This window comes from Hordeum vulgare, chromosome 7H, assembly GCF_904849725.1.
Source record: "Hordeum vulgare subsp. vulgare chromosome 7H, MorexV3_pseudomolecules_assembly, whole genome shotgun sequence".
Taxonomy (NCBI): domain Eukaryota; kingdom Viridiplantae; phylum Streptophyta; class Magnoliopsida; order Poales; family Poaceae; genus Hordeum; species Hordeum vulgare.
This window is the reverse complement of record NC_058524.1, coordinates 466,710,824-466,728,045: the sequence shown is the minus strand read 5'-3', so window position 1 is coordinate 466,728,045 and position 17,222 is coordinate 466,710,824.

Here is a 17,222-nt window from a genome sequence, read left to right as displayed (position 1 = left end):
TGGGTGGAATCAATCTTTGCACGCGCACACTTCACATATTTTCCCCTTGACGGCAACTTTGGAGTGGCTCCCGCCTTTGTGTTTCCTTCATCTTTGCAAATGGTCCCCCAGCGGTAGTACCGCTAGCCCTAGCGGTAGTACCGCTAGACTGCTAGCGGTGGTACCGCTGCAGCCAGCGGTAGTACCGCTAGCTGGCGGTGGTACCGCTGCAGCCAGCGGTAGTACCGCTAGCTGGCGGTAGTACCGCCCCTGGTCAGCGGTAGTACCGCTCGAGGAGCTTTGTACCGCCTGCCTAGCGGTTGTGCGTGGACAGAACTTTTTGCGAAGACTTTCTTGGCGGTGGTAGTGCTTGCAGTACCAGGGGGCCAGCGGTAGTACCGATGCACCCAGCTGTAGTACCGCTAGGCACGGGGAACCTATAGTGGAATCACGGTACCTTGCATCGTGCGAGGGCGTGAGGACAATACGGTGGCCTTAGTGGCTTATTGGGGAGCATTGTGCCTCCACACCGCTCCAACGGAGACGTACTTTCTGTCAAAGGGAAAGAACTTCGGTAACACATCCTCGTCTCCATCGATTCCACTTATGGTTATCTCTAACCTTTACTTTGTGTATGCTTATGTTGCTGTCTATATCTTACTTGTCTTAATAGCTCTCGTTGTTAGCTTCATTAGGGTTCACCTCATTGTCATAATATTTGTGAACCCATATGTTGTTTACCTTAACTTGCTAAGTTTATTTAAAAAGTGTTCGTTGTCTATTCACCCCCTCTAGTCAACCATATCGATCCTTTCAGCTACAGTACCTAAGTAAGTGGTGGTTTGCTTTCTTATACTAATGTTATCACGAGTTTCTGTTTAAGTTTCGTATTGTGAAGTTTTCAAGTTTTGGGTGAAGTTCTTATGGATAAAGAGTGGCAAGAGCTCAAGCTTGGGGATGCCCAAGGAACCCCAAGAGGTTCAAGGATGTTGTAAAAGCCTAAGCTTGGGGATGCCCCGGGAAGGCATCCCCTCTTTCATCTTCAATCCATTGGTTACGTTACTTGGGGCTATATTTTTATTCACCACATGTTATGTGTTTTTCTTGTAGCGCCTTGTATCGTAGGAGTCTTTTATTTTTGTTGTGTCACAATCATCCTTGCTGCACACCTAGAGAGAAAGACATGCACTCGCCGTGATTTTGTCGAGCTTCACTTATATCCTTTGGTAGACAATTTAGCTCACATGTGCTTCACTTATATTTTTTGAGCTAGTTGATTTTGCTCTATGTGCCTCACTTATATCTTTTAGATCACGGCAGTGCGTGGCTTGGTAGTTGATCTATGCTATGAACGTAGTCTCAAAAGGGGTAGTTATCCAAAGGGATACGAAAACGTCCACCTTCCTGTGCATTGAATAGTTAGAGAAGTTTGATTCATCTCAATTAGTTTTGACTTGTGGTTTTGGTAATATTGAAGTTATATTAGTGAGGTGTTGTGGATCTAGAAATACTTGTGTTGAAGTTAGTGATTCCCGTAGCATGCACGTATGGTGAACCGCTATGTGATGAAGTCTGAGCATGATTAGTCTATTGATTGTCATCCTTTGTGTGGCGGTCGGGATCGCGCGATGGTTTATACCTACCAACCCTTCCCCTAGGAGTATGCGTTGAATGCTTTGTTTCGATTACTAATAAAACGTTTGCAACAAGTATATGAGTTCTTCATGACTAATGTTGAGTCCATGGTTTAGATGAACTTTCACCTTCCACCATCACTATCTTCTCTAGTGTCGTGCAACTTTCGCCGGTGCACAAAACCCACCATTAGCCTCCCTCAAAACAGCCACCATACCTACCTACTATGGCTTTTTCAAAGTCATTCCGAGATATATTGCCATGCAACTACCACCATGACATGTGCCACCACATCTACATTGCCATTGCATGATCGTAAGATAGCTAGCATGATGTTTCCATTAATGTCTTTGCCATGCTAGATCATTGCCACGGTACACTACCGAAGGCATTTCATGTAGAGTCATCGTTGCTCTAAGTTTTGTGTTGTAAGTGTGATGATCATCATTGATGGAGCATTGTCCCATGTGAGGAAATAAAATAGGCCAAAGATGCCCACCAAAAAAAGAGAGGCCAAAGAGCCCACCAAAAAAATGAGAGAAAAAAGAGAGAAGGGACAATGTTACCACCTTTCCACACTTGTGCATATTAAGCACCATGATCTTCATGATTGAGAGTCTCTCATTTTGTCACCACCATATAGCTAGTGGGAAATTTTCATTATATAACTTGGCTTGTATATTCCAATGATAGGCTTCCTCAAATTTGCCTTAGATCTTCGTGAGAAAGCAAGTTGGATGCACACCCACTAGTTTTCTTTGAGAGCTTTCACATACTCTTAGCTCTAGTGCATAATTTGTATGGCAATCCCTACTCATTCACGTTGATATCTATTGATGAGCATCTCCATAGCTCATTGATATGCCTAGTCAATGTGACCATCTTCTCCTTGTTTATCTCGCAACCTCCACCACACTCCACACCACTTATAGCGCTAAAACCATGGCTCACGCTCATGTATTGCTTGAGAGTTGAAAAGGTTTGAGAAAGTAAAGGTGTGAAAATAATTACTTGGCCAATACCGGGGTTGTGCATGATTTAAATTCATTGTGCAATGATGACAGAGCATAGCCAAACTATATGATTTTGTAGGGATAACTTTCTTTTGGCCTTGTTATTTTTAAAGTTCATGATTACCTTGCTAGTTTGCTTGAAGTATTATTGTTTCCACGTCAATAGGAAACTATTTTTTTGAATCTAATGGATCTGAACATTCACGTCACATAAGAGGAGTTACAAAGGACATCTATGCTAGGTAGCATGAAAGCATCAAAAATTCATTCTTTATCACTTCCCTACTCGAGGACGAGTAGGAGTTAAGCCTGGGGATGCTTGATACGTCTCAAACATATCTATAATTTTTGATGGTTTCACGCTGTTATCTTGTCAACTTTGGATGTTTTGTTTACCTTTTATATCTTTTTTGGGACTAACTTATTAATTTAGTGCCAAGCGTCAGTTCCTGTTATTTCTGTGTTTTTGACTCTTTTCATATCTGATTTTGGAATGGAGTCCAAACGGAATAAAATCCCCGAAATAATTTTTTCCAGAACGGAAGAAGATCGAGAGGCTTGAGGGCCAAGCAAGTGGGCCCACAAGCCGTGTTGCAGCGGCCAGGGGGGAGGTCGCGGCAACCAAGCTTGTGGCCCCCCTGGCGCTCCCCTTCCCTAGGTCTTTGGCCTAAAAAATCCCTAAAAATCCAGAAAAAATCAGGGCATCCATGAAAACACTTTTCCACCGCCGCAAGCTTCCGTTTCCGCGAGATCTCATCTGGAGACCCTTCCCGGTGCCTTGCCGGAGGTGACTTTGGAGTAGGAGGGCTTCTTCATCAACATCATCGCCCCTCCAATGACTCGTGAGTAGTTCACTTCAGACCTACGGGTCCGTAGTTAGTAGCTAGATGGCTTCTTCTTTCTCTTGGATCTTCAATACAAAGTTCTCCATGATCTTCATGGAGATCTATCCGATGTAATCCTCTTTGGCGGTGTGTTTGTCGAGATCCGATGAATTGTGGATTTGTGATCAAATTATTTATGATATATATTTGAGTCTTTGCTGATTTCTTATTTGTATGATTTGATATCCTTGTAAGTCTCTCCGAGTTTTGGGTTTTGTTTGGCCAACTAGATCTATGATTCTTGCAATGGGAGAAGTGCTTGGTTTTGGGTTCATACCGTGTGGTGACCTTTCCCAGTGACAGAAGGGGCAGCAAGGCACACATCATGTTGTTGCCATCAAGGGTAACAAGATGGGCTTTTATCGTAGATATGAGATTGTCCATCTACATCATGTCATCTTTCTTAAGGCGTTACTCTGTTCTCATGAACTTAATACACTAGATGCATGCTGGATAGCGGTCGACGTGTGGAGTAATAGTAGTAGATGCAGAAAGTATCGGTCTACTTGTTTTGGGCGTGATGCCTATAGATATAATCATTGCCATAGATAACGTCATGACTTTCCGCGGGTCTATCAATTGCTCGACAGTAATTCATTCACCCACCATCTACTTGCTTTCATGAGAGAAGCCACTAGTGAACACTACGGCCCCCGGGTCTATTCACACCTATCGGTTCCACTTTCGCTTTTATTTTGCTTTGTTACTTTGTTGCTTTCAGTTCTCACTTGGCAAACAATCTATAAGGGATTGACAACCCCTTCATAGCGTTGGGTACAAGCTCTTTGTATTTGTGCAGGTACTTGTTATAATCCTTCACTGGATCGATACCTTGGTTCTCAAAACTGAGGGAAATACTTACCGCCGCTGTGCTACATCACCCTTTCCGCTTCGAGGGAAAACCAACGCAAGGCTCCAAGGCCACGGGGGAGTCGTTTGCATATTTGCCAAGGAAGTCCCGAAAGGCGTAGCCGTAGCAGAAGGATTCCTGGTGTCGTTGCTGAGGAGTATCAAGACAAGAATAGTCTCCCATCAACACGCTTGTTTATGGCGCCGTTGGAAGGTCTTTTGTTGCAGCAGCAGTGATGACGATGGCGATGATTTCCCCCTCCAGGAGGGAAGTTTCCCCGGCAGGATCGTCCTGCCGGAGCTCTAGATTGGATCTGCTCAAGTTCCGCCTCGTGGCGGCGAAGAATCCACGAAAAAGCTCCACCCTGATTTTTTTCGGACGAAACCCTTCATATAGCAAAAGAGGGGGGCCAGTGGGCCACCAGGGTGCCCACAAGCCCTGTTGCCGCGGCCAGGGGGTAGGCCGCGGCAACCAGGCTTGTGGGCCCCTGGTTGCTCCCCTCTGACACTTCTTTCACCCAGTATTTTTATATATTCCCAAAAAAATCCACGTTGATTTTCAGGGCATTTGGTGTTGCGCAGAATAGAGGACTCATACTTGCTCCTTTTCTAGTCCAGAATTCCAGCTGCCGGTATTCTCCCTCTTCAAATAAACCTTGCAAAATAAGAGAGAAAAGACATAAGTATGGTTCCACAAAGTATAATAACAGCCCATAAAGCGATAAATATCAACATGAAAGCATGATGCAAAATGGACGTATCAACTTCCCCAAGCTTAGACCTCGCTTGTCCTCAAGCGAAAACCAAGACCCAAAACATGTCCACATGTTTAGGGGTGAAGGTGTCGATAAAACATAGTACGGACATGAGGGCATCATGATCACATATAGAACAACAATACATCATAGAGATTCTTATGGGAAAGTAACAATTCCTTCACAAAGCAAAGTATGAAATAAAAACCTTACCGAGAAGTAGCCAACAATAGTCCATAGTCATTGAAGCAATTGCAATTTATCATATTGTCACAAAGAGTCAAATAAGAGCTTGCAAAGCAAATCCACATACTCAATCATCTCTTTTGTTTTCCACAATTGTTACAACTCACGTGATACATGATACGTTTCCATCGTATCTACTTTTCCAAACTCTTTTGCCCTTGTTTTGGACTCTAATTTGCATGATTTGAATGGAACTAACCCGGACTGATGCTGTTTTTAGCAGAATTGCCACGGTGTTGTTTTTGTGCAGAAATGAAAGTTCTCGGAACGTCCTGAAAATTGACGGAGAATTTTTCTAGAAAATATGAAAAATACATGCGCAAAGATCCATCGGAGGGGATGGCCAGTGGGCCACAAGCCCTGTTGCCGCGGCCACCCCCTGGCCGCGGCAACCAAGCTTGTGGGGCCCACGTGGCTCTGCCGCCCCCAAACTCAGCCCTATAAATTCAATTTCGCCCAGAAAAAAATCAGGAGAGAAGATTTCATCGCGTTTGCGATACGGAGGCGCCACCACATCCTGTTCTTCTGGAGGACAGATCTGGATTCCGTTTTGGGCTCCGGAGAGGGGAAATCGTCGCCATCGTCATCATCAACCTTCTTCCCTCTCCAATTCCATGAACCTCTTCATCGTTCGTGAGTAATCTATTCGTAGGCTCTCTGGGCGGTGATGAGTAGGATGAGATCTATCATGTAATCGAGTTAGTTTTGACGGGGATTGATCCCTAGTATCCACTATGTTCTGAGATTGATGTTGCTACTACTTTGTCATGCTTAATGCTTGTCACTAGGGCCCGAGTGCCATGATTTCAGATCTGAAATTATTATGTTGTCACCAACATATGTGTTTTTTAGATCCGATCTTGCAAGTTGTAGTTACCTACTATGTGTTACGACCCGACAACCCCGGAGTGACAATAACCGGAACCACTCCCAGTGATGACCATAGTTTGAGGAGTTCATGTGTACACCAAGCGCTAATGCATTGTTCTAGTTCTTTATTAAAAGGAGAACCTTAATATCCCGTAGTATCCTTTTGGACCCCGCTGCCACAGGAGGGATGGACAATAGATGTCATGCAAGTTCTTTTCCCTAAGCACGTATGACTACACACGGAATGCATGCCTACATCACATTACCAATGGGAGCTAGCCACATATCTCTCAGTGTTATAACTGTTGCATGATGAATGTCATCCAAACAAATCACCGACCCATTGCCTACGAGTTTGTCCCACTGCTGCTATTACTTGTTTTGCTCTGCTGCTGTTACTTGTTTTGCTCTGCCACTGTTACTACTGTTGCTACTTGCTACTGTTGTTACTACTGTCGCTTGCTACTGCTGCTACTTGCTACTGTTTCTACTTGCTACCGTTGTCACTACTGTTGTTCCTTGCCACTGCTATTACTCGTTACACTGCTGCTACCTGCTACAATTCTAGTTCGCTCGTCGTTGACGGGAAAAGACAATCGTCAACGGGCAACTTCTGGCGCCATTGATACGACAGTTAGGAATAGTCTGCCGTCAACAGATCGTTTGTGACACCGTTTCTATCATCCTACTTTGCTGCTGATACTTTGCTTGCAGATACTAATCTTTCAGGTGTGGTTGAATCTGATACATTCAGCTGCTAATACTCGAGAGTATTCTCTCACCTCCTGACTGGCGTACCAACAAATTTTGGTCGAATACTCTACCCTCGAAAACTGTCGCGAACCCATGCACTGGTGGGCCATTGCAAGACAATTGCTAATTGTTGAGCAACTGGGAGCAGTTCTGGCTCTGTTGTCGCGAAGGCATCAAGTCAGGGATTCGTCAACAACATTCTTCTAGTGTCTTTGTCGGGGACTGCCAGCAACATTTTTCTGGCGCTGTTGCCGGGGAGGTATTGCTATATTCTCTAAGTCACTTGGGATTTATATCTGCTGATCACTATGAAGAATCTGAAAGATCCAAAAACAAAAGTCTTGCCCTCAACTACGAGGGGAGGTACGGAACTGCCATCTAGCTCTGCACTTGATTCACCTTCAGTTATGAGTAAGTTTGCGACATCACCTCCTGCTAGAAATCTTGATATGTCGCCTGTGCTTGATGATGCTATGCCTAATACTGCTTTGCCTCATGATGCTAGATATGCTATTTTGCCTGATGATGCTATGCTTGATACTGCTAGAGATGCTATGCTTGATACTCCCTTGCCTGATACTGCTAGAGATGCTATGTCTGATACTACTAGAGATGCTATGCTTGATAATGCTAGAGATACTACTTTGCCTGATGTGCCATTAGGAGTGTTCCTTGATGCTCATATTGCTAGAGTTAGTGCCAATGCTCGTGATGCTTCTGAAACTGCCGATACTATTGAGATAGAACCTACTTTTGCTCCTACTAGATCTAGCTCTCCTAGATATGAATTGCCTGATATACCTGAGGGTTATGTTGTGGAGGGAGAGATAGCTGAGGATTTTTTTGCGTGTAAGGATGCCTGTGACGTTGAGAAATTACTTCTCAAGTGGAAGGAAAAATATCTGAAAGCTAGGATGAAATACGACCCGAAGTTTGCCACTTCACCTATCTTTATCACCGATAAGGATTATGAATTCTCTGTTGATCCTAAGATAATCTCTCTAGTCGAATCTGATCCTTTCCACGGTTATGAGTCTGAGACGGTCATAGCCCATCTTACCAAACTACATGATATAGCCACCCTTTTCACTAGTGAGGAGAAGATCCGCCACTACTATATCCTTAAGCTGTTTCCTTTCTCTCTAAAGGATGACGCTAAAGCCTGGTTCACTTCTCTTGCTCCTGGATGTGTGAGTAGTCCCCAGGATATGGTCTATTACTTCTGTGAGAAATATTTCCCTGCCCATAAGAAGCAAGCTGCCTTGCAGGAAATATACAACTTTGCTCAACTCAAAGAAGAGAGTCTCCCACAAGCTTGGGGGAGGCTCGTCCAGCTACAGAATGCTTTGCCTGATCACCCTCTTAAGAAGAATGAGAAACTTGATATCTTCTATAACGGACTTACCGATGCTTCTAGAGACCACCTAGATAGTTGTGTCGGTTGTGTTTTTAGGGAACGAACTATAGAACAAGCTGACACTCTACTGAACAACATCTTGATCAACGATACTGCTTGGACTATTCCCGAACCACCTCCTAAGCCAACCCCGAAGAAAAGAGGTATCCTATTCCTCAGTCCCGAAGATATGAAAGAAGCCAAGAAATCTATGCAAGAGAAAGGCATTAGATCTGAAGATGTCAAAAATCTACCACCTATCGAAGAGATCCATGGTCTCGATAACCCGATACAGGTAGTGGAAGTAAATTCTCTGTGTAGGTTTGATGAGAGTGACATTCCTTTTGATAAACCTGCTAGCCTATGCTTTGATGAATTTGACAACTTTGTTGCCAAACAACAGAGTTTCAATGATTATGTTAGCAGACATTTGGAACAAAGTACTCGTATGCTTAGTCATTTAAGTGCTTGTGTAGACAGAAATGTCAATGATCTGAAACTTCTGAGTAAACATGCTTCTATGATTACTACTCAGGTAGAACAAGTACTTAAAGCTCAGAATGATCTGCTCAATGAATTAAATGACAACTCTGTCAAAGTCATTACTAGAGGAGGCAAAATGACTCACGAACCTTTGTATCCGGAAGGTCATCCTAAGAGAATTGATCAAGAATCTCAAGGAATTAATGCAGATGCCCCCAGTCATCCTAAGGAGAAGAAGAAGGATGATAGAAACCTATATGTTAGTTCACCAAATACTGTCACACCTGAAGAACCAAAAGATATTTCTGCGTCTGATGCAGAAACACAATCTAGTGATGAACATGAACCTGGTGACAATATGGACAACGATGTTCATAATGATGCTCAACCTAGCAATGATAAGCATGGAGATTGAACCTACGGTTAATCCTGATAACCCACAACCTAAGAGATATGATAAGAATGACTTCACTGCTAGGAAGCCTGGTAAAGAAAGAGAGCCATGGGTTCAGAGACCTATGCCCTTTCCTCCTAAGCCATCCAAGAAAAAGGATGATGAGGATTTTGAGCGCTTTATTGAAATGATAAGACCCGTCTTTTTGCAGATGCGGTTAGTTGATATGCTCAAAATGTCTCCATATGCCATGTACATGAAGGATATCGTGTCTAATAAACGGAAGATACCAGATCTTGAGATCTCCACCATGCTTGCCAATTACACTTTCAAAGGTGGAACAACTAAGAAACTTGGTGATCCCGGAGTGCCCACTATACCTTGCTCCATTAAAGGAAACTACATAAGAACTGCCTTATGTGACCTTGGAGCCGGTGTTAGTGTTATGCCGCTCTCTCTTTATCGTAGACTTGAACTGGATAAGTTGACACCTACTGAAATCTCTCTGCAAATGGCTGACAAATCAACTGCTTTCCCTGTTGGAATTTGCAAGGATGTGCGTGTTGTGGTTGCTAACACCACCATCTTAACAAACTTTGTTATCTTGGATATTCCCGAGGACGATGCCATGGCTGTCATCCTCGGAAGACCCTTTTTAAACACATGAGGGGCTGTTATAGATTGCAACAAAGGCAATGTCACTTTCCATGTCAACGGTAATGAGCATACCGTGCACTTTCCGAAGAAACGATATCAAGTACATTGCATCAATGCTATCGAAAAAACTTCATCGATTCTTATTGGGAGCTTTGAATGCCCTATTCCTTATGTCAAGATGAAGTATGATTTGCTTGTTGGGGAGATTCATATCCCCATTGAGGTGACTTAGTGGCTATTCGAAAATTCTCCGTTCTCTCTTGCGATTCGAGAAAGTTTTGTCATAAGGATTTGATCAACCCCACTGACGGATTTCTTTCGATGACCATGAAATGGATGAATCAAAGAGTCACATGCCTCTGTTTTAAGCTTTCACTTTCTTTTGCTTAGAAGAAAAATGATAGGTTTAGTTTAGTTTTTCCTATTTTCTGTTTTAGCGCCCGGAGAAAAATACCTCGAAAATAAAAGTTCTCCGATGGTCCTGAAAATGTAGAATGATTTTTTCTGGAATATTTGAAAAATACTGGGACAGAGAGCTGGCCTGGGGGCCACCCCAATGGGCCACAAGACCTGTCACCGCGGCCACCCCCTGGCCATGGCAAGCAAGCTTGTGGGGCCCACAGGGCCCCCCTCCACTCATTCCAGCTCCCATCCTCTTCTTCTTCCTCCAGAAAAAAATGTTTCGCAGCTCAAACCCGTGTTCTTGCTCCTTTGGCTGTGATTTTCGATCTTCTTGCTCAAAGCATCATTCTCCGAACCGTTTTGGGGAAATTACTCCTTGGTAAGTGACTCCTCCATTGGTCCAATTATTTTTTGCTCTAGTGCTTTATCCTTCGCGTATTCTTGCTACCTTGGTGACCCTGTTCTTGAGCTTGAAATGTTGATTTTAGCTGGTCCCAAGTAGTTTTAGAGCGTGATACGGTCTCTAGGCACTAGTGGGAGTAGTTGCTACGAGTTGGGTCAACCTTTATTCACTTTTCTTTCGAAGTCTCTAAAATTTCAGAATTTTTCAGAGCTAGAAAAGGAAAAGGATGAGGAGGTTCTTGAGAGGCTCTTCAAGCCGTAACCCCAAGGAGGATGAGAAGAACCACCCCAAGTACATGGTTCCTCGAGTCACAGAAGTTCGAGCGTGCGAGTGGCCAAGTGATGATTTTTTCCGCGCCGCCGGGCTTTATGAAGACTTTTATCACTTGGTGGAGAACGCAGGTCTTACCGCGTTCGTTGAAGATAAGTGCTCACAATACCTCCTCCTCACCAATATTTTCGTTCAAATCTTCAACTTTTATCCGAGGAAGAATCCTGCCATGGTTGAGTTCATGTTGTACGATATCCCCCAGTGCATGACACTACAAGATTTTTGCAATGCATGCAAATTACCTTATGTTGGGGATATTCATGATCCTCGTCCACGGGACTTGGAGGATTTCATAGGTACTATTGCTGTTGGAGAGGACAGAGGAGTGTCTCGCGCTAGAATTGCTAGCATACATTTTCCTGTGCTTCGGTACTTCTCATTGTTTGTGGGAAAATGTTAGATTGGCCGTGGGGAGGCTGGATCACTTAGCTCTCCAGACCTTGTGGTTTTGCGCGAGAGCCTTTATGGCACTAAGACTTATAGCCTAGGTGCTATAGTAGCTCAATGGTTGAACGCAAACCGTTCCAAAGGTGTCGTCTATGGAGGTATCTATGCTGCTCGTCTTGCTAGACATTTTGAGATACCTATTAGACTTCGCGAGGAAGAAGAGATGCTTCTTCCTGAGAAATATCTGGATTATGATAGCATGGTTAGCCATGATTTTCTGGATAGAGATGCTAGTAGACAGATGATTTATAACCTGGTATTTAGTCAGGGTACTCGAGAGGCTATTACTTTGCCTGCTCCTTCTTTGTTCGATCTTCATGCATGCAAGTACACTATTATGCCCTTGGACATCTACGCATATTGGGGCTTGGCCCAACCACAGGTGCCCGTGCCCGAGCCGCCAGTCGAGTACCAGACGCCAGTTTATCAGTGGGAGCCAGAGGAGCTCACACAGCAGTGGCATCCATAGTCTGCTCCAGAGTATCCCGGAGCTGGTTATTTCCCGCCTTGGGAGTAGACCAAGCTAGGCCAAAATCCTAAGCTTGGGGGAGTACGTGTTCTCACCGACTTTACATTCATGCTTATGCTTTCACTTTGTTCGTCAGTGTTTACACTTTGCCACTGTATTATCCATGCTAGTTTATTTTTGTTTTCTTGTTTACTTGTTTTGTGTCCTTTTGAGAAAACCCAAAAAGATTTTCCTTTCTTCTTTTGCTTGTTGGGATCTTTCCCGTGTAAATAGTTTTCTTTTTCTTTGGGTCAAGGTAGAAGATATTGGTTACAATGTTTAGTGGCTCTTGCATGCATACCTGTTTAGCTTTCAAAGAGCCATATTACTTTGTCTTCTCCTTTATGTTTGCCTGCAGATTCAGCTTAGTCCAATGCACGGGCACTCTTATTATTGTTCACATCGTTCGATCGTGCAAGTGAAAGGCAATAATGATGATATATGATGAAGTGACTGAGACTGGAAAAGCTGGTATGAACTCTATCCATTTTGTTTTTGTAAATATGACTAGCTTGTCGTCCCAGATTCAGCTTTGTTGTGAGAGAACCATGTTTGCAATGACAACTTAGAGATCATAGTTTCTGATGCCATGCTTATTTAGCTAGGAGCTTATATTGGTTTGTCTTGAATGCCAACACAGATTTTGAAATGACTATGATGTAGTATGATAGGATGGTATTCTCCTTTGAATGATTCAAGTGGCTTGACTTGGCGCATGTTCATGCGTGTAGTTGAAACAAAATCAACATAGCCTCTATGATGTCCGTGTTCATGGTGATTTATATCCTGTTCATGCTTGCACTCCATGTTAGTCAAACTCATTGCATCTTGATGACCGTTGTCGCTCTCTAGTTGGTCGCTTCCCAGTCTTTTGCTAGCCTTCATTTGTACTAAGCGGAATACTGCTTGTGCATCCACTTCCATAAACCCAAAAGTTTTTCCATGTGAGTCCACCATACCTACCTTTTGCAGTATTTACCTGTCGTTCCAAGTAAATTTGCATGTGCCATTCTCTAAACCTTCAAGAAATAATCTGTTTTGCATGCTCGAACCGCTCATGTGGTGACAGGGGGCTATCGGTATCTTCCATGCTAAGCGTGTTATCCTCGACATGTGTTTATTCACTGTCATTCATGAGAAAGGGGCCGGTAATTGGAATGCCCAGTTCCACGCTTAAATCGAAAACATAACTGTAAAACAAGACTCCCCCTGGATTGATGTTAGTATGGACGGGACCCGAGGATTCGGCTAGCCGTGGAGTGTGATTGATTGGTGGTGGGGGAGTTAAAACTTTACTTTTCTGTTTGGGAACCGCCTATAGCATGAGTAGCGTGGAAGATATTGAGAACTCTTGGTCATTGCGTTGACAATGAAAGCATGCCACCCAAAATTATTATCTCTGTTTTCAAAGCTTGAGCTCTGGCACCTCTGCAAATCGATGCTTCCCTCTGCGAAGGGCTGTCTATTTATTTTCCTGTTGAGTCATCCTCTTCTTTTACAAGCACCAATTAGAGAGCACCTTTGTCATTTTTAAGCTTTGCTTTTGATTGATATTGAGTATGACTATGACTGGATCTTCGTTGCTATGAATTACAATGTTTAGTCAGCCCTTGATCTTTGAAAGTGCTGTGCATTTATGTTTTGCGGTCTCAGAAAGATCTAGCGAGATACCACCTATTCATATTGCTTCATGCTTGTTTTGATTGAATTGTTGGTATCTGAAACTCATTATTATTTGCTCGCTAGCTGATTATGCCATTGATATTAGTTTACCGTGAGACCTATGTGTCACTTGCTTATGTGGTTAACATGTGATCTTGCTGAAATACTGGTTATGAGTTAGACATAGTTGCAACAACAAGATCAAACAGAGTTTGTCAAAGTTTTTCTTTCTCTTTCAGTTTGTCAACTGAGTTGCTTGAGGACAAGCAAGGTTTTAAGCTTGGGGGAGTTGATACGTCTCCATCGTATCTACTTTTCCAAACTCTTTTGCCCTTGTTTTGGACTCTAATTTGCATGATTTGAATGGAACTAACCCGGATTGACGTTGTTTTCAGCAGAATTGCCATGGTGTTGTTTTTGTGCAGAAATGAAAGTTCTCGGAACGTCCTGAAAATTTACGGAGAATTTTTCTGGAAAATATGAAAAATACCTGCGCAAAGATCCACCGAAGGGGATGGGCCAGTGTGCCACAAGCCCTGTTGTCGTGGCCACCCCCTGGCCGCGGCAACCAAGCTTGTGGTGCCCACGTGGCTCTGCCACCCCAAACTCAGCTCTATAAATTCACTTTTCCCAGAAAAAAATCAGGAGAGAAGATTTCGTCGCATTTGCGATACGGAGGCGTCGGCACATCCTGTTCTTCATCTGGAGGACAGATCTGGAGTCCGTTTTGGGCTCGAGAGAGGGGAAATCGTCGCCATCGTCATCATCAACCTTCTTCCCTCTCTAATTCCATGAAGCTCTTCATCGTTCGTGAGTAACCAATTCGTAGGCTCGCTGGACGGTGATGAGTAGGATGAGATCTATCATGTAATCGAGTTAGTTTTGACAGGGATTGATCCCTAGTATCCACTATTTTCTGAGATTGATGTTGCTACTACTTTGCATGCTTAATGCTTGTCACTAGGGCCCGAGTGCCATGATTTCAGATCTTAAATTATTATGTTGTCACCAATATATCTGTGTTTTAGATCCGATCTTGCAAGTTCTAGTTACCTACTATGTGTTATGACCCGGCAACCCCGGAGTGACAATAACCGGAACCACTCCCGGTGATGACCATAGTTTGAGTTCATGTGTTCACCAAGTGCTAATGCGTTGTTCCGGTTCTTTATTAAAAGGAGAACCTTAATATCCCGTAGTATCCTTTTGGACCCCGCTGCCACGGGAGGGATGGACAATAGATGTCATGCAAGTTCTTTTCCCTAAGCACGTATGACTACACACGGAATGCATGCCTACATCACATTGACGAACGGGAGCTAGCCACATATCTCTCCGTGTTATAACTGTTGCATGATGAATGTCATCCAAACGAATCACCGACCCATTGCCTACGAGTTTGTCCCACTGCTTCTGTTACTTGTTTTGCTCTGCTGCTGTTACTATTGTTTCTACTTGCTACTGTTGTTACTACTTTTGCTTGCTACTGCTGCTACTTGCTACTGTTGCTACTTGCTACCGCTGTCACTACTGCTATTCCTTCCCACTGTTGTTACTTGTTACACTGCTGCTACCTGCTACAATTCTGGTTTGGTCGGCGTTGACGGGAAAAGACAATTTCCGTCAATGGGCAACTTCTGGCGCCATTGATACGACAGTTAGGAATACTGTGCCATCAACAGATCGTTTCTGACACCGTTGTTATCATCCTACTTTGCTGCTGATACTTTGCTTGTAGATACTAATCTTTCAGGTGTGGTTGAATCTAATACATTCAGCTGCTAATACTCGAGAGTATTCTCTCACCTCCTGACTGGCGTACCAACAAATTTGGGTCGAATACTCTACCCTCGAAAACTGCCGCGAACCCACGCGCTGGTGGGCCATTGCAAGACAATTGCTAATTGTTGAGCAACTGGGAGCAGTTCTGGCTCTGTTGTCGCGAAGGCATCAAGTCAGGGACTCGTCAACAACATTCTTCTAGTGTCGTTTCCGGGGACTGCCAGCAGTACTCATGGTATCAAAGTTTCAGTTGGACACAGAGAAAGATAAGGGCTTATAGTTTTGCCTCCCAACCATTTACCTCAAGGGTAAAGTCAACAATAATAAAGCATAAGTACTCAGCTCCAAGTTTATATATGAATATAGATCTTTCCCAAGCATATGACGTTCAACAAGAAAAATGATAAATAAGGAATTGGTGAGGATCACCATGACTCTTACAAAGGTAAAAAGTAAAGGTACAAGTTAGGCCCTTCGCAGAGGGAAGCATAGGTTGTCATGCGCTTTTGAGGTTTGGATGCGTGTCCTCTTAGTGCGGAGGAACATCACTTTATATTGCCTCCTGTGATAAAGAACTTTATTATGCAGTCTGTCGCTTTTATGTCTTCCTCATCACAAGTTCGTACAAAGCTTATTTTCCACACACTAATAGATCATACATATTAGAGAGCAATTTTTATTGCTTGCACCGATGACAACTTACTTGAGGGATCTTACTCAATCCATAGGTAGGTATGGTGGACACTCATGGCAAAACTGGGTTGAAGGTTTATGGATGCACAAGTAGTATCTCTACTTGGTGCGGGAGTTTTGGCTAATATGAGGTGGAAGCAATCGTCACATGCTAAGGGATCTCTAATCATATAACATTGTTTGGAACTAAGCAAACAAAATTCATTATGTTGTCATCCTTGTCCAACATCTACTTATAAGCATGTAATAATTTGGTGAGTTCTCAGAATTATAAAAAGTGTCTAAGATGATATATTTATATGTGAACCTCTCTTTCCTTATTACTTCTTATTAATTGCAACAATGACTAGGGTCTATATTGGTCTATTCTCAACAAGTTTCAATCATCATACTTGTTATATGTGAAGCTATCACTTTCCATAAGGTCATCTCATGATCTTTCATGCTATCATTCTTTTCATACTTTTGATCACGGCACAAAGCAAAGCCCTTGACTAAGATACTCTTTATTATATAGCTCGCAAGCTCGAATACATCAGGGGAGACACAAGGCAAAAGACTCAAACTAAAACACTAAAGACTTATTCCTCTAAGAGAAGAAATAAAACTGAAAAGGAAAGAACTAAAACAAAGGTAAAAGCAAAAGATATAAAGGTGATACGATACCAGGGCAACTCCCCCAAGCTTGGCAAAAGCCAAGGGGATTGCCCATACCAATGCTTAGTTTTTTTCCTTTGGTGGTGATGGTGGTGGTGTTATTGAAGTAGTCTGATCCTCCGTCTTCCAAGGCATAGGTGCTCCATCATGGCAGGATGAACGAGTCACCGGAATCCTCAAATCTGCAGCCAACCGTATTGATTTAAATCTATACTCATACTCACAGTTTTGGTTATGCAGGTCATAGATCTCGCCCTGGAGTTGATCAACCCTGTCATAGAGCCTGGAGAGGTGCTTCCTAATGTCAATGGCATCCATCTTGTGATTGTTGGTGAACTCTGTGATCATCATGTGGTTGGTGTTGAGTCCACGCTCCACCATCCCTTGGCACTTGAATACTTGTTGCTCCATTGCTTCGAGCCTC